Consider the following 24,402-nt stretch of genomic DNA (forward strand, 5'->3'; position numbering starts at 1 on the left):
GTTGCATTGAGCCTCCAGTCAACTAAAATTTATACATCTTCTCCAGTCCAAACATGTGCATTTTGCTTTCCCAAATCCTTTCTAAGAGTAGAAAAGATGTGGATCAATAACAGATGCTGCCCCTGATGCAATTGTTGTTAAACCCGAGTACAATTGTGTCCATTTACCTTAGAGGTTCCATCCCGATGTTCCAGCCAGTCTCAAGATCTTCTAGAAAACTGATCTGTCGTTTGTCATTATTAGCTACACTTTCCAGCTTCGTGGCATTCACAAACTTGGTGGGCCAGCTTTGTATTTCTTTACACCAGCCATGGCTACATTGCGATGGAAGCTAGCTGTCTCTACCAGGGGGTGAGCCAAGGTGATCGAATCTATCCTACACAGGGTTTGCTCAAGGTCACACAGTAGACCTATGCCCTGTGGAGCTGGCAGAGGAACTCCAGTCTCCTGAAGCCCAGGGTGGAGATTTTCCCACAATGCCATTGGGCTGCTGCGTGGGATGCTTGCCTCCCCCAGGCCCTGCTACACCTGCTACATGCTCATCAGCCACTCAGCAGGTAGGGTCTCCACACTGTTTTCAGGATGAGAAACTGTGTTTATTATTTTGTGTTGGCTGACACAGAAGGCCACAGCTACTGACAAAGTAGCTCTCCATTTGCATTCACTTCTGGACTTCAAGGGTCTCTGACCAAACCCAGCTAGATCCTTCCCCTCCAGAGACTTGCCTATACCACCCAGCTCGCCACCATGGCATGGACATGCTCTGGCCTAGGCACTGAGAGACTTGGCTCCTAATGCTCATTCCATCATGTTTAATTCTTTGACCTTTTTTGACACAAGCCATTTAATTTCCCTGAGCCTCAGTTTTCTCACCTAAAATAGAGGACACATCACCCTTCCTTTCAGAGTAAATTTGAGCATCAAAGGAGAGAATGAATATAAAAATTTTTTGAAAACTGTCCAATGCTTTGCAAAGTATATTGTTATTATCAAATGGGTACAGAGAACTCCAAAATGAGTCAGAACCACTTAAAATTCCTTTTTACAGCAGTTCATTGTATCCTAACCTATTTATTCATTTCTTTCTCTTTTTTTCTCTTAAAGTCCCAATAAAAACTGAATATTAAGAATGCATGCAGGGAGAGGACTGAATACAAATTAACTATGCAATGTTCTTTAGTCACTTTGGCAGGGAAGCAATACACCTATTAAAATACCCCAGGCAGAGCTGGCACGTACTCTGCTGATAACCCCAGCAGGCAACGACCTTGGCACCATTACAAGGGCAATATTTTCAAATGGATGAACTATTCCTGAACAAAGTGTCCAGTGTACTAGGAATAAACAGGCTTTTCATCAACAAAGCCGTATGTTTTCTGGTTCCAACAACCTTGCCCAGAGACAGTGTCAGAGAGTGGGGAGGACCAGGAAGCAGCACCTTCTAGCAGCCTGTCCAGTCTTGCTCATCTCTCCTCAAGAATCCTGTGACTGAAAGGACCTTTGAGCCTCCCTCCTCTCCTCTGAAGTTTCCATGATTACTTGTCTGCAGTTTTTCAAAAGTAGAACCCAGTGCTGTCCATTGCTCTCCTGGTCAGACCTCAGGGTGTGCCTGGTAGGAGAGCAGGTGGGGGAATCAACCCTCCCTGCAGTGTCAAACGGGGCCCTGGAGCCTCATGAGCAAAGGCCTGTGCTGGAGAATCATGTATGATGCCACCAAGTGTCTGCAAGGCCAGTTCTATGAGGAAGAGACAGGTCTCCCAAGACAGTCCAAAACAGGGTACACAAGAGGCTTTGAAGACAAGATCCTTGGAACAAAATTCACTGGGAGAGCAAGAAAGGACTCTGATTCACCAGAAATAAAGCACACATGCACAACTCAACTGGTGAGATTTGCTTCTTCTCCTGGGCCAATGAGGCTGCAGCTGGCTTGTTTAGCTGTTCATTCTTTCATTCATTCTACAAATATTTATGGAGCACCTACTGTGCGCCTAACATTGTGCTATGTTCTGGGGACACAGAATGAAGAAGACAAAGTCTGCTCTCCTTACTTTCTGGTGAGATCTGGCAAGCAATAAACAAACAAATAAGAAAATGTCTAGTGTGCCAGGTGGTGATAAGTGCTAAGAGGCACAGGGAGTGCAGGAGTGGGTGGGCACGAGTTTATATCGAGGAAGGCCACACTGTGAAGGTGAATTTGACCAGGGGTTTGGAGGAAGTGCAAGAGTGGGCTATGACTAACTGGGCGAGTGTATTCCAGGCAAGAATATGCTTGAAACAGCAAAGAAGATAGTGTTACAGGAGCAGAGCCAGCCAAGGAGAGAGTCAGAAGAGATGAAGTCAGAGAGGCGATGGGGAGCCAACTCATGGAGGGCCTGAGAGCCATTTTAAGGACTTTGGTTTTAATTCTGAGTGATCTGGGGAAATACTAGGGGCGGGGCAAGACTGGAACAGAAAAGTGAGATAATCTGATTTCTGTGTCTAAAGATCATCCTGGATATTCTGTTGAGAACAGCATGGAGACAGGACAGAATGTGAGCAGGGAGAGTATTAGGAGGACAGTGCAAGAGGGTAAGCAAGAGAGGGCAGCAGTGTCTTGAACCCTGACAGCACCCGTGCAAGGGTGAGATGAGCCCCGGGATATTTTTAAGGTAAGATCTATAGGAATTGATAATAATGGGATGTGGGAAATGAGAGACAGAATCAAGGATTAGTCCATTATTTTGACTTAAGCAAGTGGGAGGATGGAGCTAACATTTTTATTAAGAAGGGGAAGATGATGCGTGAAGCAGGACTAAAGGCATCAGGAGTCTGGTTTGGGACATGTTATGCTGGAGATGTCTAGTGGATGCCAAGTGGAGATGCCTTGTAGGCAGTTGGATAAGCAAGCCTTGGGTCCAGGCTAGAGATACAAACGTGGGAATCATTATCGTAGAGAAGGTGCTTAAAGCCAAGTGCAAGGATGATATTAACGGAGGAATGAGTACTAACAGAGAAGAGATCCAAGGACTGAGGGCTGGGGGGCAGCTAACATGAAGAAGAATTAGCAAAGGATATTATAGTGAGTTAAGAATTTTTTTAAAAAATGAATAAAAGAGCCCTCAAGAATATATGAAAAGAATTTTGCAAGAAGGAACCATTGTTCAACTTTGCCAAATGCTGCTCTTTGGTCACATGATAATAACAAAGAATTCACTATTGGATTTAGAAATTTGGTGGTCACTGGTAATTTTATTAGGCAGGCTTACTTCTGTAACAAATAACCCTCAATCAGTCACTTAATGTAAGAAAAAGCTTATTTCTCACTTATGTCATGGTCCAGTCAGTGCTTGGTGGATGGCCTTCCACGTGGTGATTCAGGTACTCAGCCTCTGTGTATCTTCAGTGTGTGGCCTCCATGGTTACCTTGGAAAGGGAAGGGGCAATCTATATCGAAGCACACCCTTGCTCAAATGCCTCAGCCTGAAGGTTCACGCTCCCGTGCCAAGAACTAGTCACCTGGGCTCATTTACATGCAAAGAAACTGGGAAATGTCATTTAGTTGTGTCGCCAGAAAGAGGGAAGAGTTGGGTGACCATCTAGCCAATTTGTGCCAAAATGGCCTTAACAAGTTCATTTTGGGGGATGGTAGGAGCAAAAAACTGAGGGGATTTCAAGAGAAAGAGGGAAGTAGAGAAATGGGGTGGTAGCTAAAATGGGATTTGGGATCAAGAGAGGTTGTGTGTTTTGACTCCAGCTTGTTTATAGGATGGAATGGACAATGATCCAAAAGAGGAAAAAGTGCGATGATGCAAAAGAGAGAGGGGACCACCCCTGGAGGCATATCCCTGAGCAGGTGAGAGAGAAAGGGATCTAGCTCAGCGCTTCTTAAACTTCATTGTGCCTAAGAATCACTTGGAGAGACAGTTCCCAGCCCCCACCCCATAAATTCTGATTCCGCAGGTCTGGAGTGGGGCTGGAGAATTGGTACTTCTCACAATCTCCCAGGTGATGCTGATGCTGCCAGCCAGGACTGAGGACCACACATTGAGTACTGCTGACCGACTCTTGGGAAATTCATCCCGGTACTAGAAGGGAAGGCAGAGTGGATAGGCACTGATGAGGGTGGGCGGGTGGGTGTGGTGGTGGGAACGTGGAACTTGTCAGCTCATTGTTCTATTATCCCATTGAACTAGGAAGCAAGGCCATCGTCTGAGAGTGAGGATGGGGGAAGAAGACTGAGGGTTTGAGGAGGGAGGAGAAAAATGTGAAATCAGTGTCTTCAAGAGTGGGAGAATAATAGTGTAGGGAAATGAAATAGGAGTGCCAGGCCAGCACCAAGGACCCACCTGCAGCTGTGGTGATGGACTTAAAGTTAAGACCAGGTAGCCACACCTGGCCATGCAGGTGCTGACACAGTGGGCAGAGGTAGATTCAGCCAGGATCATGGTCTTGCCAAGAAGGTACAATGAAAGGAGGGGTCAAAGGGAATCGATTGTATATTAATGGGCAGGGTGATAATGAGGCCCCACATAATCTAAGTGGGTAAGGAGGGCAGTGAGGGCTCATGAGTGATGATGGGGTGGTGAGGAACAGTGAAAAGGTGGTAGACCCATCAGTTGCAGATCTCAGTGAGGTTGAAGAATCATTGGAGAGAATAGAAGACTGAGCTGGAAGGAGAAATTGTGATGGGAGAGTAGGACATTTGAAATTGAGATTATGAAGGGAGCACAATTGTTAGTAATGGCAAAGTCAAGAGCATGGCCATGGGTGTGAGTGGCCAAGGTACCATAAAGGATCAATGGAACAGGATAGAAAGCCCAGAAATAAACCCACACACCTATGGTCAATTAAGCTACGACAAAGGAGGCAAGATCATACAATGGGGAAAAGACAGCCGCTTCAATAAGTGGTCCTGGGAAAAGTGGACAGCTACATGTAAAAGAATGAAATTAGAACACTCCCTAACACCATACACAAAAATAAACTTAAAATGGATCAAAGACCTAAATGTAAGGCCAGACACTATAAAACTCAGAGGAAAACATAGGCAGAACACTCTTTGACATAAATCGCAGCTATATCTTTTTGGATCCACCTCCTAGATTAATGAAAATAAAAACAAAAATAAACAAATGGGACCTAATTAAACTTAAAAGCTTTTGCACAGCAAAGGAAACCATAAACAAGACGAAAGGACAACCCACAGAATGGGAGAAAATATTTGTCAACAAAGTAACCAACAAGGGATTAATCTCCAAAACATACAAACAGCACATGCAGCTCAATATGGAAAAAATACCCAAACAACCCAATTAAAAAATGGGCAGAAGATCTAAATAGACATTTCTCCAAAGAAGACACACAGATGACCAAAAGGCACATGAAACGATGCTCAACATCACTGTCAGAGAAATACAAATCAAAACTACAATGAGATACTGCCTCACACCAGTCAGAATGGCCATCATCAAAAAGTCTACAAACAATAAATGCTGGAGAGGGTGTGGAGAAAAGGGAACCCTCCTACACTGTTGGTGGGAATGTAAATTGGTACAGCCACTATGGAGAACAGTATGGAGGTTCCTCAAAAAACTAAAAATAGAACTACCATATGATCTAGCAATCCCACTCCTGGGCATATATCCGGAGAAAAACATAATTCAAAAAGATACATGCACCCCAGTGTTCATAGCAGCACTATTTACAATAGCTAAGTCATGGAAGCAACCTAAATGTTCATTGACAGAGGAATGGGTAAAGAAGATGTGGTACACATATACAATGGAATATTATTCAGCCGTAAAAAAGAATGAAATAATGCCATTTGCAGCAACATGGGTGGACCTTCCTTCACCTAAATGAAGTAAGTCAGACAAATATCATACGATATCACTCATATGTGGAATCTAATTTTTAAAAAACCATATAAATGAACTTATTTACAGAACAGAAACAGACTCACAGATTTCAAAAACAAACTTACGGTTACCAAAAGGGAAATGTTAGGGGGAGGGATAAATTAGGAGCTTGGGATTAAAATACAAATACTACTATATAAAAAATAGATAACTAACAAGGACCTACTATATAGCACAGGGAACTCTACTCAATATTCTGTAATAACCTACATGGGAAAAGAATCTGAAAAAGAATGGATATATGTATATGTATAGCTGAATCACTATGCTGTACACCTGAAACTGATACAACATTGTAAATCAACTATACTCCAATAAAATTTTTAAAAATAAAATAAAAGCACTATTCCATGTGAGACAGGAAAAAAGAAAGATTCCATAAAGGGATTCCTTCCATCACTGGGAGGAAAGGAAGTTGAGGAACTGGGAGGCTAAGTATTAGAAAGACTGCATTTGAGGATATTGAAATTACCAAGGATTATTATCAAGAGTATTATTGGAAGAGCACTGAGAGCTATTGTTTTCAAACTCTCCTTACTCTCCTTACTCTCTCTAATGAGGGGAAGAAGTTCTGAAATATAAATCCTGGGCCCCCAAGCAAAAATTTCCCCATGAGTCTCCTTCTAATGCTAATTGCAGAAATAAACAGAGGAGCCAGCAGGGGCTGCTGGTGGAGAAGCTGAGCCAGCAGAGAGGATTCGCTCTAGCTGACCAGTGCTGGCCTCAGAAGAGCCCAACTTTCCCCAGCTCTTTCCCTGCTTAATTTGAAGAATTAAGCGAGATGGTGAGATGCTGAGAACCTGAGGTGATTCATCACAGCCCGTGAATGCTTGTGATGCCTCCCCACACATTTTATATGGAATAGTAGTAGGTTGCTGGTTTATGACATCTTGGATTTAATGTTTAACTGCTGTGCGTGTTATAGTGCAGAAAAAACTAAATATAGACTTCAAATTAGGAAGTCTAAAAGGAATACCAAAGCAGCATCAATGGTGAGTGCAGGAACCAGGAGTTAAAAGTGGCAGATACTTGGCCGAGAGGGTGGTATCCCTGCCTAAGGACCCCACTCCACAACAGGGGTGTCCCAAGAGAAAAAATAGCAGCTTCAATACATGATGGAGAACAGACATCCGCCCTCCCTTCACTTGCCTGAGCAGAGCTGCACTTCTCAGAGTCCTCACTGTGTGGGATACACTGAATTCTACCCAGAGCTGTGGAGCGGGTTCCTCTCCTCCTCCCCTTCTTGCCCCCCATCAGATCCATCCATCCCTGAGGCAGAAAGGGGCCCAACTCCATGTCGTCCTCTCCATTTACCCTCTAAGCCTGAGAATTCACACACAAAACCTGGCCCCTTCTGCTGTGTAGACCATTGCTGCAAATCAGTGGAAGGCGGGGAGGGTGGAATAGTGGCCACTCCTCTGGCCACATATGAACCCCACCTGGGACCTTCCACAGGTGTCGGTAGCTGCATAGGAAGCGAGAGCTAGAGAGAGAACAGGAGGGAAGGAAGGATTCTCATCTAAAGCTGGCTGTCCTTGTCTCTGGGTGATAGGATTATGGACGACTTTTCCGCTTTCTCATCTGTATTTTCTAAAAGGAGTATGTGTTACTAATGTATGTGGGAAACTCCTAATAAAACTTGTTTTGTTGTTTATAAAACGCTTAGTTGGATGGGTTTGCCTTGATGAAGAGCACACCAACTGTGCAAGCCCACTCCAAGCAAACAGCTAAGGACTCTCCTGGCACACACCTGGGGCTCAAGTGCACCATATGGTGCACGGCAGCGGCAAGTATAAGAGTTGGTGATTCAGTGTTAGCATCACCTGGCAGGAGCCCCAAAACCGAGAGGATGGAAAAGACAAAGAAGCGCGGGAGGTGGTGCTGTTCTCAAGAGGGAGAGGACACTTACTGTCCCTCCAGCTGGTGATTCTCCATCTGGTCCCAGATTGTGGGGAGGGGAGCATTCTCCCGCAGTGTAACTGCCTTGTAAGCAAAGGACATTACATTGCACTGGCCAGTGTTACAAAGGAGGACCCTGTGCCACCCAGTCGGACATATATAATATTTCATTTTTCCCACCTGGTCTGGGTTACTCCGAATGCCGCACCGGCTTTGTCCTGAAGGTTGAGGTCAGGTTCAAAGACCTCAGGTCTAGTATAAACGCACAGTGACCTCAGATCAAGGGCAGACCCCCAATAAAATTGTTAAATGAATAAAGTGCACCTTTGGATATCTCCCTAAAAAGGAAAGAGCAGCTACTTCTCATCAGGGCACCTCGCTTTCTAGGGTCCCATGCAGGTAGCCACTGCAGTACTTCCCCATCCTGAGTCCCTGTCTCTCAGGATTCTCATCCGGGACAAGCTCCCTCATCTGAGCCACTTGTGCAAAGGCTCAGATGCTGTAGCCCAACGTGTCACACCTCCTGCCATATCCAAATTGTATCTGAACTCAGGCCTCTTTCTAGAAAGACATGGCTTTACACAAATAAACAAAATGCTAATGATAAAAATTTCAGGTTGACCTCTGGGGTGCAAGTCGAGGAGAATTGGGGGAATAGGGTGAAGGGTAAGGAGCTCCGCTAAAATAACACTTTACTTATTCTTAAATATGTCTCTGTCAACAAGAATGTTGACTCACTGGAAGAGTAAGCTACTTTAAATACTTTATGGAGCAACAAGGAATTTTTAAATGGAAAGAAGAGAGGGAAGAGAAGATAAGAAAGAAAAAGGGAAAATAAGGAGTTAGTAGAATGAGAGACCGATTCTTAAACCACACCTATCTTCTTTCATTTGCTTTTCTCCTTGTCCTTTACAAGGGTAAGTTGATAATTAGCCCATGATGATGTGCTTCAAGTCTTATTTTTAATATATTATTTTCTAGGACATCAGTTCTCAAAGTGTATTCCAGGGAACCCTGGGGGGCGGGTATCTTTGAGTCAAAACTATTTTCCATTTTAGAGGATTCTTGAGGTCAAAACTATTTTCGTAACAATAATAAGTCACAATTTGCCTTTCTTACTCAATCAAGTTTTCCAGAAGCCACATGTTGTGTGATGACATCATTGCATGAAAAAATGTTCTATGGTCCAAAATGTTTAGGAAATGCTTTTAGACTCTCTTAGAGAATTCACAATGTCCATTAGCATATTAAAGGCCCTGAGAAGTTCTGTGGTAAAAACAATTCTGTTTAACTTGTTTTAATACAACATTGCAAATTTATTTGACCATGGAATTTATTTTTGTTTTGTTTTAGTTTTGGTTGATTGGTTTAGTACCGCTTGCTATCATGTTTCGGGAAACGTTCCTCCAGGGGTAAGATATCAAGCCAGGAATCCTCTGGCCAAGGAATTTATTAGAGATCCCTACCCTGGACTGGAAGTGAATAAAGACTGGGCACTAGTATGTCAGGGTAGTGCAGTGCTCAAGAGCAGAGCCAGACTGCCTGAGTTCAAATCCTGACCCTGTCACTTACTAGCTGTGACTTCGGGCAAGTTACTTAACCTCTCTATGCCTTATATTCCTCATGCATAAAATGGGAAAGATTATACTCACACACACACACACACACACCCCATATATATCTTACACCAGCATCTCGTACATAGTGAACACTAGATAAGAAATCTGTTACTGGGCCAAACATATTGGCCTAGGGTCAGGACCTAAAGCTAGGCCAATGTGACTCGAGACAAGTCATCTCTCTGCCATGGACTTCATTTTACCCATATGTCAAATTACAAAGTGAGGTGAGGCAGTCTCTGAAGCACCTTCTAGTGCTGATAATCTCTGATTCCACACATTTCTTGCAGAAGGTGGCACTAACCTGGAGCACGACCGGAGAAAGGGTGGTCTAAGAACCCTCAGGTCCTGGGCAGCACCATCAGCAGATGAAGGGGTCCACAAGATGCGATGGTTGGCCCTTGAGGATGGAGTCCATCTGTTCCACAGTTGTGCCTTCCACCGACCCAGCTTCTCACCCTGCCCAGGTGTGAAGGAGAAAGAAAGTGGGGTTTGCTATTCCTACCACCACCCCCATGGCACCACTATGACTTAAAACTGGCTGCTTGAGATGAGGGTCTCGCTACAGTGAGGAATCCTCTCTTTACAAGGGGTTAAGAGGACATGGGGCTTCCAGCTTCATGGCAGGTTTTCCTGCTCTCTTCTAACCACACCAGCCCCAGGGAAACCTATGGCTAGTAAGACACAACAGTGACTGCCTCTACAAAAATTCCTCCAGTGTGACTTTACCACCACTGGGAATGAGGAGAATGCACAGACTAAAAAAACTGAAAATGTCTGTATAAGAAAGAGCTTTGAATTGCTGGCAGCTGTGGGCCAAGGTAGAGGCGCCCAACGTAATGCTTAAGGGGCTAAATTGGGAACATTTGAATGCTTGGTTTTACTCGTGCTTAAAAAAGCCAGTAGCAGCTCAGCTGCCAGATGTTGGAGAACTTCAACATGTAGCTCACAGGCATGGTATCAGCAATGCTTTTACCAGGTGACCACACGTCAAAGGGAGATGATGACTTGCTTTCCTAAAACTGCTTATCTAGGGAGGGAGCCCGGTGGCTTTCATGTTTCATTTTCACTGAAGAAGTTAAATTTGGGAATACCACAAAGATCTCACTTAACTCAGAGAAGATTGGCACTAGGGCTTGTCAGCAAAGGAAGAATTTCTGAGAACTGTGGCTTTATAAGAGTTCAGCTCCCTGTAACTAAGGCCTTTGAGTATTCATTGAGCTACCCTCTCTCTAATTCAGTGTATCAATTAGGAATTGCTTTCAGTTGCTAGTAACAGAACTGACTACAGTGACTTGAACACAATGGTCTATTTATTTTTTTAATGTGAAATACAGGTGTGGGTAATTACTGGCATTGGTTCAGTGGCTTAAGAATCAAAAAAATTAGTACTGCATCTTTGTGATTCTTTTAGTCTTTTCTTTGTGACCTCAATATGGCTGTTGCAGCTCCAGCCATCACATCCACATTTCAAATGACAGGAGGCAGGTTGGATGGAATGGCAAAAAAGTATTTCCCAGAAGTTCCATCCAACAATTTCTGCTTTCATCTTCTACAAGAGAGGCAGAGAATCATAGTCTTTTTACTGAATACATGCCACCTGGAATAACATTGTGGGTCTGTTTCTAAGAAAGAAGGAGAGAGTGGATATCACATAGGAAACTAGTGTTCTCTGTATGGGGCTTTCTAGAGATGTGTTTAGACAAGAAGTTGCTGTCCAAACTGGTTTTTCCGGGACAGCTTGTTACGTGAAAGGGCAAGCACCTGGGGGAGCCTCAGTTTACCCATGAAACTGACTTCCAGACCTCTCTCACTATGAGAGGAGGGGAAGTTAGTTCCCTAGTTCCCAAAGCAACTTGGTTAGGGAAGAAGAAGGGGATTCAGAAAACGGGAAAGTCTCTGAAAAGTGGTGGATTCATTTCTTGATCAAAGGCACTGTGCTCAACATTAAGCCTGAAAAAGATGAATGTATGTGGACACGGGGGGTGACAGCACTGCTTGCTGCTGGAGTGAGGCAGGCAGTGAATCAAGGAAACATGGTTCACACCCCTGTTCTCAGTAAGTCTTATGTGTCCAATAGCTGTCATAAGCCTGTATTAATAGGCTGCATGTTTTGCTTTGAGGGACATTATTTATTCTACTGTGACTGTGTATTTGATGGGACTGGACATTGGCAGTTTTTTATCTTCTTTTCTCATGGACCTGGAATGTCCTCCCTCCCACCATCTCTCCTCCTCCCCCTTCCCAACATCTGCACATTGGTCTATGGAAAAGGCTCCTACCCATCCTCCAAGCCTCAGCTTAAAACTCACTTTTCATGACCCTCCATGGCAGAGTTCAGGCCCCTTTCTCTGACTCTCCCAGTCCCCTTGCAGCCACACTGAAGGAGTGCTTCTCACACTGTGTTATCGTGGCCTCTCTACAGGAGCTTTCCTGAGTCCCGTGGCTCAGGAGACCCTAGACTCTGAGTCCCTTGAACTTCAAGGGAAGAGGCCAAGGCACTGGGATCTTTGTAACTCCTGGTGCTGGACACATAGAGGCTAAAAGCATTTTAAATTATTTTAAAATCTTTTTTATTGCAGTGTAATACACAGAGAGAAAAGTGTGTGTATTAAAAGGGGATAGCTGAATTGATTTTTATAAAGTGAGCACATCTCTTTAACCAGCACCCAGATCATGAAAGAGATTATTCCCAGTGCCCCAGAAGCCCCTTGCATATCCCTTCCAGTCATAACCCCTTCTGTTACCCTGACTTCACTCTTCTGGAGGCGCCTAACACAGCTTTCCCTGTCCTGCCCAGATGCCCATTTTATTCATGCCCATCGTCTGGGAAACTGCATGGCAGAGACTTACCCCTGCCAGTGGACATAAGAATGTCATGGCTATGCTGTCTCCAGATGCCCAAATTCCCACTTCACAAGGTGCCAGAGTCAGAGAAAATGGTCCCTAACTCGTTCCACACTACTAGCTACAGGGCAGCTCTGCCTGTGACCCAAGTCTAAGTCCCTCACGGGCAGTTCTGTCATTTGATCTCCACTTTTATCAAGTTGGATAAGGTTCCTTCTGTTTCTAACTTGCTGAAATTTCATATGAATGTGTATAGAATTTAATGCTTTTAAGCCTCTGATTAATTACAAAATCATTTCTTTTTAATAGATAAAGACTCCAGGGTTTCTATTTCTTCTTGTGTCAGTTTTGGTAAGCTGCATTAAAAAAAAAAAGAAAGAAATTTATCAATTTTATCCAGATTGTCAAATTTATTGCATAGTTACTTATAATCACTGCTTTGTTTTTATTTTGTGAACTCTGTGACTCTTGTATCTAATTGTATTTTCTTCATTGCTTTGATTAGTTAGAAGCTTGGTCAATTTTTTTGTGTAGATTCTAGAAACTTTATGGAGTCATGTGGCATTATCTGAAGATCTTAAAAAATATATATCATTTAAGAAAAAAAGAAAGAAAACATGATTCAGACCCTCCAGAATCTTACCATTTAGAAGAGACAAAATATGTGAACTAGATAGTGAGAGAGGCTGCTATAGACTGAATATTTGTCTCCCCGCCCCCCACCAAAATTCAAATGTTGAAACCTATCCCCACAAGGTGATGGTATTAGAAGGTGGGCCTCTGAGAGGTGATTAGGTCATGAGGGTGCAGCCCTCATGAATGGGATTTGTGCCCTCATAACAAAGACCCCAGGCAGCTCCCTCAGCCCTTCTGCCATGTGAGGACAAAGCAAGAAGACACAGCTGGGGCTTCCCTGGTGGCGCAGTGGTTAAGAATCCGCCTGACAATGCAGGGGACACAGGTTCGATCCCTGGTCCGGGAAGATCCCACATGCCACGGAGCAACTAAGCCCACACGTCACAACTACTGAGCCTGTGCTCTAGAGCCCATGAGCCACAACTACTGAAGCCTGCATGCCACAACTACTGAAGCCCGCGCACCTAGAGCCCATGCTCTGCAACAAGAGAAGCCACCACAATGAGAAGCCCACGCACCACAACAAAGAGTAGCCCCTGCTCATCGCAACTAAAGAAAGACCACGCGCAGCAACGAGGACCCAACACAGACATAAATAAATAAATAAATAATTTAAAAAATCATTAAAAAAAAAAAAAAAGAAGACACAGCCATCTATGAACCAGGAAGCAGGCCCTCACCAGACACCAAATCTTCTGACACCTTGACCTTGGACTTCCCAGCCTCCAGAACTGTGAGAAATAAATTTCTGTTGTTTATAAGCCACCCAGTCTGTGGTATTTTTGTTATAGCAGCTTGAACGGACTAAGACAGAGGTTAAGTGGAATCAGCACCAGGCACAGAGAGGGGGATGGACATCACCACCAGATGCACCCAAAGGAGTCAGACAAGATGGGAAAGATGCAGAGTTTGCTGGATAACCAGGTAGGGGAGGGGGTATGTGTTAGGGGAGGGGGATGGGTTTTGCCTAGCCACACGGTGGGGCGCCCTCAACTGGCAAGAGAAGTAGCCCTTGGCCTGAATTCCCAAGGGCCACCATGGATCTCAAACAAAATGTCATCCCCACATTTCCAGCTCTCCATCCAGCCCTATAAAACAAAGAAGCGGAATTTAAGATCCAACCGAAACCAGGAAAGGGCACAGCACATAGAAATACCATAGCTAAGAACCAAAATGCTAACTTCTGTTACAGGAGAGGAAAAACTCTTACATGATGTGTGGGGGATGGATTGAAGAAGAGGAGATATCTTGTTCTGGACTTTCCTCTTGGGTCTTCTTCAGATTTGGGAGCAAAAATGGGTTGTGGGAAAAGGAGACGTAAAGTGAAGGAGTAGTACAAGAGAAAGACAAATACTGTATGTTATGACTTATATGTAGAATCTAAAAAATAAAATGAATGAATATAAAAAACAGACTCACATATTAGAGAACAAACTAGTGGTTACCAGTGTGGAGAGGGAAGTGGGGAGGAGCCAGATAGGGGTAGGGGATTAAGAGGTACAAACTACTACATATAAAATAAACAAGCTACAAGGATATATTGTACAGCACAGGGAATATAGCAAATATTTTCTGATAACTTTAAATGGAGTATATAATCTATAAAAATATTGAACCACTATGTTCTACACCTGAAACTAATATAATATTGTAAATCAACTATACTTCAATTTTAAAAAATAGCATGTTCCCTTTCAAAACAGAAAAATAAGAATAGCTTGTTTGTTCCTTAAGTCTATGGTTTCCAACTGCTATTCCATGCTTCCAGCAGTTACCATATGCTCACAGATTTTAAAATCACAATAAACGTCAGGGAGAGCTGCAGTGCAATAATTCCCACCTTTGTTCACTTTCCAGCACCGCCTTCCCATCAGATCACATTGCTTAAATAATGACTGGTCCTCCCTCCCCCTGCACATTAAGGTCACAGCTCCTCTCTGTTAACAGCAGTGAGAACAGCCAGTTTTACTCTTGTGGGAAGTTAGCAGAATTGCGAACTAACCACTGAGGTTTGAATGGGTCATGAAACTTTTTGTTGCTAACACTTGCTTTTCCAATGGTTAGACTTCAAAAATATTTCTTCTCCCTAGTAGCATCTTTTATATTATTACAGCACACAAGAGCAAAGACTGATTCCACCCTGTCCTCTGTGTTTAATTTGTATCATGAGAGGCTGATAACACAGGAAGCAGTTGAAGGAGTGACTCTGGAGGCGAGCTATCTGGGGTCAAATCCTGGTTCTGCCATTATTCGCCCAATGAAATTGCGCACGGTATTTACCAGTCTGTGCCTCGAGTTTCTCATTTGTAAAATGGAGCTAATCTAAGTGTCTACCTTGTAGAACTGTGAAGATTAAATGAACGGACAAATGTAAGCTGATTAGAACCGTGCTGGGAACAGATGCCAGTTATTATTATCAAATAACTAGCTGTGAATGTAATCATGTACTTGTTTACCTTGGTAGCTTCTTAAGGGTTAATCCTTAAGGCTCAAGTCCTGCAGGGACCTTCAATGTGTTTGCCCACTTAGATTCCGGGCAACGAAGAGGCCTGCTCTTCTTTATACCTCCCCTCCCTCTCCCCCTTGCCCTTCCCACCGCCAGCATCTTCTATGGCGCACGGAGCAGGCCTATGGCCAGAGGTAAGTCACTGGCTTCCCTGTGTCCAATAGCAGAGGAGGATGGAAGAGAGATGGAAGGACGGCACAGACCTGAGGGGCAGAAGTGTCCTCAGCTCAGAGTTGTTCTTTTTTCTTTCCTGCAAGCCTGGTAAGGTGGCTACCTTACACCACTGCAGTCTGTCCAAGGCATCCAATTATCTGTACACCTGTTTGAGAAGCAACCTGCTCGTGGAGGCGAGGCGAGCAGGCCTGGCCCAGCTCCTCATGACGCCAAACAGGCTAGCACTGCTCTTGGGAGCCTTGCCGAGTGGTCTGGCCTTGGAGGAGCTGCCAGCTCCCCAGAGAGAGTTGGACCTTTTCCACGTAATGAGATTGACTCAAAAAGAACGGAGTTGCTCTCAACACCTGCTCACCCTCTCACAGCTCTGAAGGCCAAGAGGGGAGTGGGTAATTGCAGACCACAGGCAATGAAAGAAAAAGAAGGAAAAAAAGTCAGCAGCCCTTAGTTCAGCATCTTCCCCACTGTCCTTTCATGGGAGGAGATCAATGCAGGACTCACCACGTCTGTCTCTGAGTGGACAGCTGGGAAACAGAAGAAGGGCTCAAAGGGCAGCAGGAGGGAAAGGACAGAGGGATCCAGAAAAGCAGCCCCAGAATAATCTCCTTTTTTTTGCTGAAGCTAGCTTGAAATGGGTTTCTATGACCTGTACCCACTCTCATTTGTAAAACATTTTGTGAGAAATGCAACACGGACCCCTGGGCACAAGCAGAACAGCCTGGTCCCATTTCAGAGGAGCTGCAGGGTGGCTTCAGGGCCCCCGAGGCACCCCACAGGCCCAGCCCCACTCACTGACAGGCCTCCAGCCTCACCTTGGTTCACTTTGCTTGGCCTCAGTGCCCAGCCAGGGCCAGGCTCCACAGAGCTCACAGGACAGGACTCACAGAAAACAGCAGAGACAGGGACACTGTGAGAGAAGGTTCTTCAAATCATAACTCACTCTTCCGTTGACTGTTGTAATCAGACCACTAGATGCTGCCATCGTGTTTGTAGAAGGCACCTCTCCTGGTACCTGCCCAGTTTATACCAACAGGGATGGACAAAGGTGTGACCCCTGCCCACACTCATGGCTCGTCGGACAAGGAGTGCACCCCCAGCCCAGGCTGAACCAATGTGAATGAGGACCTGAGAGAAAAGTCTGGGCTCATGGCTTGAATGGAGGGTGTGCAATCGCAGGTGCCACGGGGTGACCATATTTGGCCTGCAAGCCAGAACAACAGAAGACGATCTGCAGAGAGGGAGGAAAACGAGGACAGGTGAATATACAGAGGAGCCAAAGGGAGTGAGCTGCCTGTTTTCCCAGCTCTCCAGACCCTCACTCCCTGCCCGTGGTTTCTGAGAGATTTCCCAGTATCCTTTCAACTCAGTGCCTTCTTTTTTTCGCTCATTTATTAGGTTTTCTATTATGTGCATCCAGAACAACTTCCACAAGGGCGGTGATTCGCAGTTTATTGAAGGCTTACTTATCATGTTGTTTGGATTTCACTTCTCACACTACTCCAGGGAGAAGACATGGGAGGTATCATCATCAGCATTTTATGGCCAAAGAAGCCCAGGCGACCCACCAGCCACTCAAAGTCTCCCAGGAAGGGAGGCAGTCTTTGACCCAGACCCAGCATCACCTCTACCACGCCCCCTTGACCTTGACGGTGTGCCTCCAGGAAAAGGGACATTGGCTCCAAGGCATAATCAAAAGAGATGTGCTGCATTCCTAGGCACAATCAGATGCTTCATTGGAAAATGGGAGCTTCGGCTTGATCTTTAATTGCCACACCTTCACACCAGTCACACCAGCCTCTACAGGCAGAGCTGGCCATGCCTCCGACTTTGAAAACAAAGTACATAGAGAGAGCAGAGAATCCTCCCTCTTATAAAACTATTTGAAGCCTGTACTATTATGATATTGTTTTAGCATCCATCGTACTTTACATCTTTCTCCCTTCCTCCAGGGCACCTGTAAACAAGGAGCAGACATGTTACATTTCTCCTCCCAACCTTTGTCTAGTCCTCACTCTGATGTTTCCACCCAAAGTAGATTAACTCAGAAATTGGCAATCTCTCCTGCTGTCCTGTGTCTGTGCTCATGTGCACGTGCACACACACACACAACTCATGGATAACAAATTTTTGAAAAACAGGTTTATTGAGATATAAATTCAGATACCATACAATTCACCCATTTAAAATGTACAGTTCAATGGTTTGAGGTATATTACACTATTTTTTTTTAACTGTGGTAAGTATATACATATAACATAAAATTTGGCATTTTAACCATTTTTATGTGCACAATTCAGTGGCATTAATTACATTCACATCGTTGTGCAGTCATTGCCACTATCTATTTCTCGTGGATACCATTTTTGGCTCTATCTCTTTCTCCCTCCCTCCCTTACTGCTTTCCGTCTTTTTATTTATTTAAGGAGAGAGGGAGAGTCGATCTCTCCTCTAGCCCTGGCTTTCCCAGGCGTGCGAATCCCCACTGCTTCACTTTACATCCCTCTATTAACCAACGGAAGCCAAGACTTGAAGGCAAGATGTTGACTTGATCAAGTGGGAATTTCTGCCTACTCTCAAGTCCCCATGACACAGAGAGAACAACCTGCTTCTGGGAAGTCTCCTGGGTGCCAAGCTCCCCTGCCCAAAGGGGAACTGCTGGAGGGCAGGGCTGTGTATCTTCAGGGGCTCAGCAAATGTCTGCAGAGTGGCCTTGGGGACTTGGTGGGCTGTCCTCTGCACTGGCCTAGAGGCAAGCACCTATAGGGTTCTTCAAGGAATTTCTCCCCAGCTGAAAGTTAGGTTTTGAACGTTTTCTTCCTTCTTCATCACTTTTGCTTGCCTCCTGTTACTTCGTACATGTCCTAACTGGTGTGAGAGAGAACCTTCTGGAAATTCAATCTAATTGGATGCTAATGTGGGCTCACCATTTTCATGCTCTCCCTCGTGGCCTGTGGGGAAAAGTGGGTCCTGAAAGGGTGTTAAGTGCCAGATTCTTACTTCTGGGTTCTGGGGACAGGCACTCCCACCCCAGAATCCACTCCGAGGGGAAGAGAGGAAGGAAGGAAGGGCTTTCCAGAGGGAAAGTGCAGTTCTCAAGCAGAATCTCGGGATCTCTCTACACAGGACTGACTTATGAACCTGAATGGAAGGCTCCCAATGAGCCCCATCTCCTCCACCAAAAGCCATCGTTGGGGATGTCATTACTGTCATTCATCACGCACGTGGACAATCAACAGCCCAGTCTCCTTGTGAGAGTCTTCTGTGTAATTCAATGTGCTAGACTGACAGCCCCCAAAAGAAAGGGTAATATTTCCTGGATGTAAAATGGCTTTTCTTTAATCCCAAGCGGCGGCATGTTGTTGCTAAGTGCCTATTTTTCTGCCTTTCAAATATAAAGTGACTAATGGGGTATATTTCATAACACATTTGCAAGTATGTAGGTATTCTCACACTTCAGTGCTCTTTAAGATATTATTATCTGCCAACACTTGGACTATGTGCTAGTATGCAAATTAGACATAATAAGGAAGAAGGGAGAAGTTCTTTGCTCCTGAAAAATCATATTTATAAGGTTAATGAGATTTATATATTACATCAGGGAACTGGGGTTAAAATGCAAGACTTTTTAAATGGAATAGTTGGCAACACTAAAGATTCGCTGGTGTTTTTCCCTGCACAAGATCAAAACTTTTCATCTCTGCTGAGGTTTAATGAGATGGAAAAAAAAATTCCCACAAAATCAAAACACATAGACTCCAACTTCAAGAACAAGGCAGACATTCTAAGTTGAATGTTTTTGACTGGCAGTGCCAAGAACAGGAGCAGGGTTTTAAAAACACATAACTTTGCATTAAAAAAACCAAGTTAAATTAAATATTTCAATGAGTTATCCATTGAAGCCAGGAAAGTGGGCACTTTTATTTTTTGGATAAAAGGGAAAATACCAGGAAAATGCAATCTAATAAAATACACATGCCCAAAAAAAACTGGAAAAAATTTACATACACATGTACATATGCACACTTTATAGAATTATGATGTACTCTATAAACAAACAGGAAAATGTTCTGAACCCAGCCTGGTCAAATAATGGGAAGTTATGATTTAGCAAGTATTCTGATTATAGGTAACCGTCTCTACCTTAGAGCATATGTCTATTTAGTATTAAAATAGAAACATAACTAAGTTTGTACTTGCTAAAGAATCAGATATCAGCAAAATACAGTCAACACTAAAACAATGATGATGATTAAGGTATCAGTGACGACTCAAAGACACTTCAGGATCTTGTGGCACTTGGGACCATTATTACAAACATGAAGTTACAACTGTCTTTGAAGCCGTTATGTATCAGTGCTGAATAACAGAGTTCCAGTTGATAGGATATTGGATTAATCTAATGCAGATGTTCTGGAAAGGTTTCAAGAGGCCAGCAACAGTGGAGCCACCCAGCACACCCAGAAGGAGGCCAGGGCCAGGCCAGTTTTGCTCTTTACTGGGTACACCTAGGCATAGCCCTGGGCACATAGTACACACTGGATGAGTATTTGCTAAATAAATATTGTGGATGAATGAATTAGTGAATAACAGAGGGTTAAATTGGAATTTTTCTGTTGTTTGAGAACTTCTGCTGATGCCCAAAACTGAGATGGGTAACAAGTGGCCCAAAGAGAGATACAGCTTCTATCCATGTAAGACTTGTTAGGAGTTGGCCAAAAACAAGAGATATAGATACAGATATATATAATTTTAGATTGATTGTAAGGGAGTTTTAGTAAGAAGTACTGTGCATTCATTTATTTTCCTTTTCCTCTCATTGGAGGAGGGGAGGAAGTGCTTCCCCCATGTTTGAGCCAAGTGAGGATGGCTCCAAGAGGACCATTCAGAGAGTGGGGGAGGAGCAGAGATAAAATCTCCCTTCTTGATGGATGCTTGCTGAGCTACAGGGTCTTGAGACAATAAGTGAAAAGTTTCTCTGTGGACCACGTGAACCCTGAGGATGGTAGCTGGGCTTGAGTCTTCTATAGGACCAGCCAAGGGCCTTTCTCTGCTATGGAGAGGCGAACCTGGCATTAGACGGCCATGTGGGGTATCCCATTGCTCTGAAGCTGAAGGGGAGTCCTAAGAATCAGCCAGGGAGGGCATCATCCCAAGTCCAGGTACTGCAAGGCACAGGTCCTGTTGTGGGGGGGGCGGGGAGTGGGGATGGGGCAGGTCCAAGGAACTCACTAAAGTGCCTTACAAGAGAAAGAACCAGTACCAGAACATCTGTATTCAGAGGACACCAATGGCTGTTACAGCAGACCCCGCCAAGTAAAAAGACATTTTTGCTTCTTCCCCTCTTCTCCCCTCTCTTCCTCTACCTTGGGGAGTCATAAGCAGCTAGTGAAAGGCAAGAGACAATGCAATAATAAAAGACTATGCAACCTTTTTGAGCTTGGGTCAAACCTGAGCTGAGGGAAGAGGCAGGAATTTGAATTTGGCAGGAAACAGTTATAAATGTATATTGGACTGTACTTTTTAATACTCTAACATGAGGACAGTTCATTAATACCTGAAAGGGACTGAATAGTTCTGGGATCTGCCTGAGATGTCGCCCAATGAAAGAAGATTTGACAGCAGTTTGGAAGGGCAGTGATAAGAGAGAGAGAAAAAAAGAAGCAATTTCCTGGTTATATCCCACCAAGACCAGCACATTTGATAACTAGTTATAAGTGAATAGAAGAATGAATGACTGAAATAATTTCTGTATAATTTAGTTGGCACTATGGCCACCTGTCCCTGCTCACCTTATCTGCATCCAGATGATGTCCTCCCCTCAGCTATAGGTAGAGGATGGGGTGAGACCTCTCCACCAGCTGCAAGGTGTGGCTGGGAAAAGTCATCCCACCGGTGAGTCAGGGAAGGTTGACCTCTTGCATTCCTGACTTCTCTCTGGTGTGCTGTGGCTTGATCACTCATTATCACCTTATCAAACACTGTGACTGCTAAGTGTTACTTTGGCCCCAATAAGAAACGACTTTCAGTGGGCAAGTTAGCAAAGCATCTGGGTGTGATGTGACCCTACGTTTGGTACAGGACGTCTCCACTCCAGGCTGCTCAGGACACTCCCTGGACAATAGGCCTGAGAACTTGGTAAGAAGTGTGGAAACCTCTCTCTCCCGGGTCTCTGGGTGTTTCGGGGACCAATCCTCTGCAAGAAGGCTGAACGGTTCCTGCTTTCACCATCTCTCCCTCGATGAGCACAGCACAGGTTCCTTTGTAGAGGTGTCCATGAACTTATGTTGGCAAGAAGATCCCTTCTAACCCTGCTCTTTAAGTGTAGGGCTCACGGTAGCCTCCATGGCATTGTCCCCATTCTTCTTTTGTAACCTAATTGCGTTGCCCAGAACTGACTGATCACTGGTCTGTCTCTTCTTCTAGGGCCAGAGTTTCCTTTCATTCATGATTCTACCTTAGGGTACAGAGTAGAGCTTCAATAGATGCTGGTCAGTGAATGAATTTGATTTGCTCTGATAGGTCTCCTCGAGACAGGAGCAGACTCGTCTTCCAGAGGCAGCAGCAGAGGCAGAGATGGAGGGGTGGGGGAAGTGTTTGGCCAAAGGTCGCAGGTGATGCAGGAGGACAGGTGAGAACAGAGCAGGGTGATGAGCCTCAAAAAATAACCATGAAGCCAAATGTCTCGGTAAAGTCAAGTCAAAAGCTAGCTGCCTGGAGGTCAGGCGCCTTCTCTGAGTACGGACTCTTAGCCCAGAGCCCCAGATAGTCATGAGGCCACCACCTCTGTTTAGTGGCATTTTATAGGTCATCAACTCACTTTTCACAGCAACCCAGAAGAAAGAGAAGCAGATGTTATTCTCCACATTTTACAGGTCCAGAGAAGTTAAATGACATTCCTGAGGATGCAGAGCTACTAAAGGAGGAAGTGTGATGACCTCAGGTCACATGATCCCAAATCTGTGAGCTTCCCACTAAACCTGATCAAACCCAACTGTACAAGCACGTACAGAGCATTTCAGGACCCTCCAGGTGCCCCTTTTAATTTCAGGGCCATGCTAGGAGAGACGTCTCTCCATTTTTGTGTATTCTTTAGAGGTTCCTTCAACTCTTCCCCGGAAGGGCCCACCAGGCCCGGCAGTGCTCTCATTCCCAGGAAAAGCCACGCACAGTCCCTCCTCCTGGGTCCCCAGTTGTAGTGCGGGAGCCTGTTTGCAGAATCTGGCTCCAGGTTGGGCTCCACAGCTTGTGCTGAGCCTGGAAGGGACAGATTGCTGGGATCCAGAAGTGGCTCTGCAGCCAGCACACTTGTGGTATGGGAGAGGCCACCGTGCCAAGGTTGTCATTTTCTGCTCCACAATGTCGAGCGAGAAGCGAGGTCGGCAGCATCCTGCCCTTGGTGCCTCAGATGTGCAAGCTTTTGTTTGCACCAGAAAACCCAATGTATTTCATTCTCTTTGGAGTAGTGTCTCAGCATAAAGATAAAAGAGTTCCTGAAATTTGGCATACTCAGGGGTCTAATTTACAAAGTTGGGACCAGAAGGTGGAATGGCTTTCGAGGTTTCGTTCAGATTGTTAATAGAGATGCCAAAAGATGTCTTTTTAATGTTCAGTTGGCTTCCTCTTTTAATGTCAATACCAGCTTAATGACGAAGGTAATAAATGACACGCTGTGATATCTTGCCCAGTTAATTTTTAAAAGGAAATTTAGGGGGAGGGCCTGAAATTACTTTTTGTTTTTTAATGACAAAGCATATTTAGACAGGCTAAATGTGGCAAAATAAATAAATAAGTAAATATCAGTTCAGAGACTTCGATTTACCGAAACTCATTTTAAAAGCAGGAAGAGACATGAAAGGCAAAAATTCTACGCAAATTCAAATAGTTTCCAGGGAAAATTCCTGTAACCTTGAAGAAAAATAAAGGCTCACGGATATCTTTGGAATTTCTGAATGGTAGGACTGTTTTCCGAGAGCGTTTAAAACATCCCAAGTGAAAAATGAGAACAAGGCCTAAATTGTTTGGTAAAGAGCAAAGAACCCTTTGGTTTAAGAAAAAGAGAGGGGGGACTGTAAGAGTCAAAAATGCTATAAGGGGCTGGAGTTTCACATGAAATATGAATGGTGGTAGCTTTTTGCCAGAAAACTTTTACTAGATGCTGTATGCAAAAATGTATATTATAATCATTTTTTAAAGCCCATTTCATGCCATCTTGCACTCTCTGAGCTTTCCCTTTGCTTTTTAGCCCCGTAAAAGGTGTCAGGGTCTGGGGCTCTGCTGGGTGGGGCCTGCCAGGCACACAGAGCCAAGCTCTTTTCATGTCTTTGCAGGACTCCAGGCATCTGTCGTTTGCAGCCCCATCCCTGCCCAGATCCCTGTTCATCTCGAGGCAGTGGAGCTTCTTTGCCATTATCATTTATTCTCTCCAGCATTTCTAAGCCCCTCAAACCTCAAAATTGGACATTATCCTGGATCCTAAGGAGGATACATGGTAGAGTGACATACATGGCTGACCTCAAGTAGCTTATAATCCATTGGTGTAGATGGCGTCATGTGACATACATAGGAGGTGAAATAATAGCCACTATCATCTGATGCATGTAATAAAGTCCAAGCACTTTGAAAATGCTAACAAGAGAGCAATTACTTCCATCTGAAAGGCTGGGGAAGCCCTCATTCAAGCAGCATCAGTGCAAAGGAACCTTGAGGGGTGAATTGGGATTTGGTAGAGAGAGAGGGAGAAGCAGGCAGAAGGAGCACAGGAGGAACACAGGCCTGGGGCCTGGATGTGCCCGGCACCTTCAGGGAATCTCCAAATCCTCTGTGCCTG

The 24,402-nt window shown here is 44.5% G+C and overlaps 1 protein-coding gene across 1 annotated transcript in view; it reads right to left on the reverse strand.

Annotated features, from left to right (window-relative positions):
• Positions 1 to 24,402, reverse strand: part of ARMC2 (armadillo repeat containing 2) — a 249,466-nt gene that overhangs the window by 169,524 nt on the left and 55,540 nt on the right. Inside the window, exon 2 of the mRNA XM_036872252.1 lies at positions 9,720 to 9,874. The gene's annotated coding sequence lies outside the window, so the exon portion shown is untranslated. The remainder of the gene's footprint in view (positions 1 to 9,719; positions 9,875 to 24,402) is intronic.

Source organism: Balaenoptera musculus, chromosome 12 (genome assembly GCF_009873245.2).
Source record: "Balaenoptera musculus isolate JJ_BM4_2016_0621 chromosome 12, mBalMus1.pri.v3, whole genome shotgun sequence".
Classification (NCBI taxonomy): Eukaryota; Metazoa; Chordata; class Mammalia; order Artiodactyla; family Balaenopteridae; genus Balaenoptera; species Balaenoptera musculus.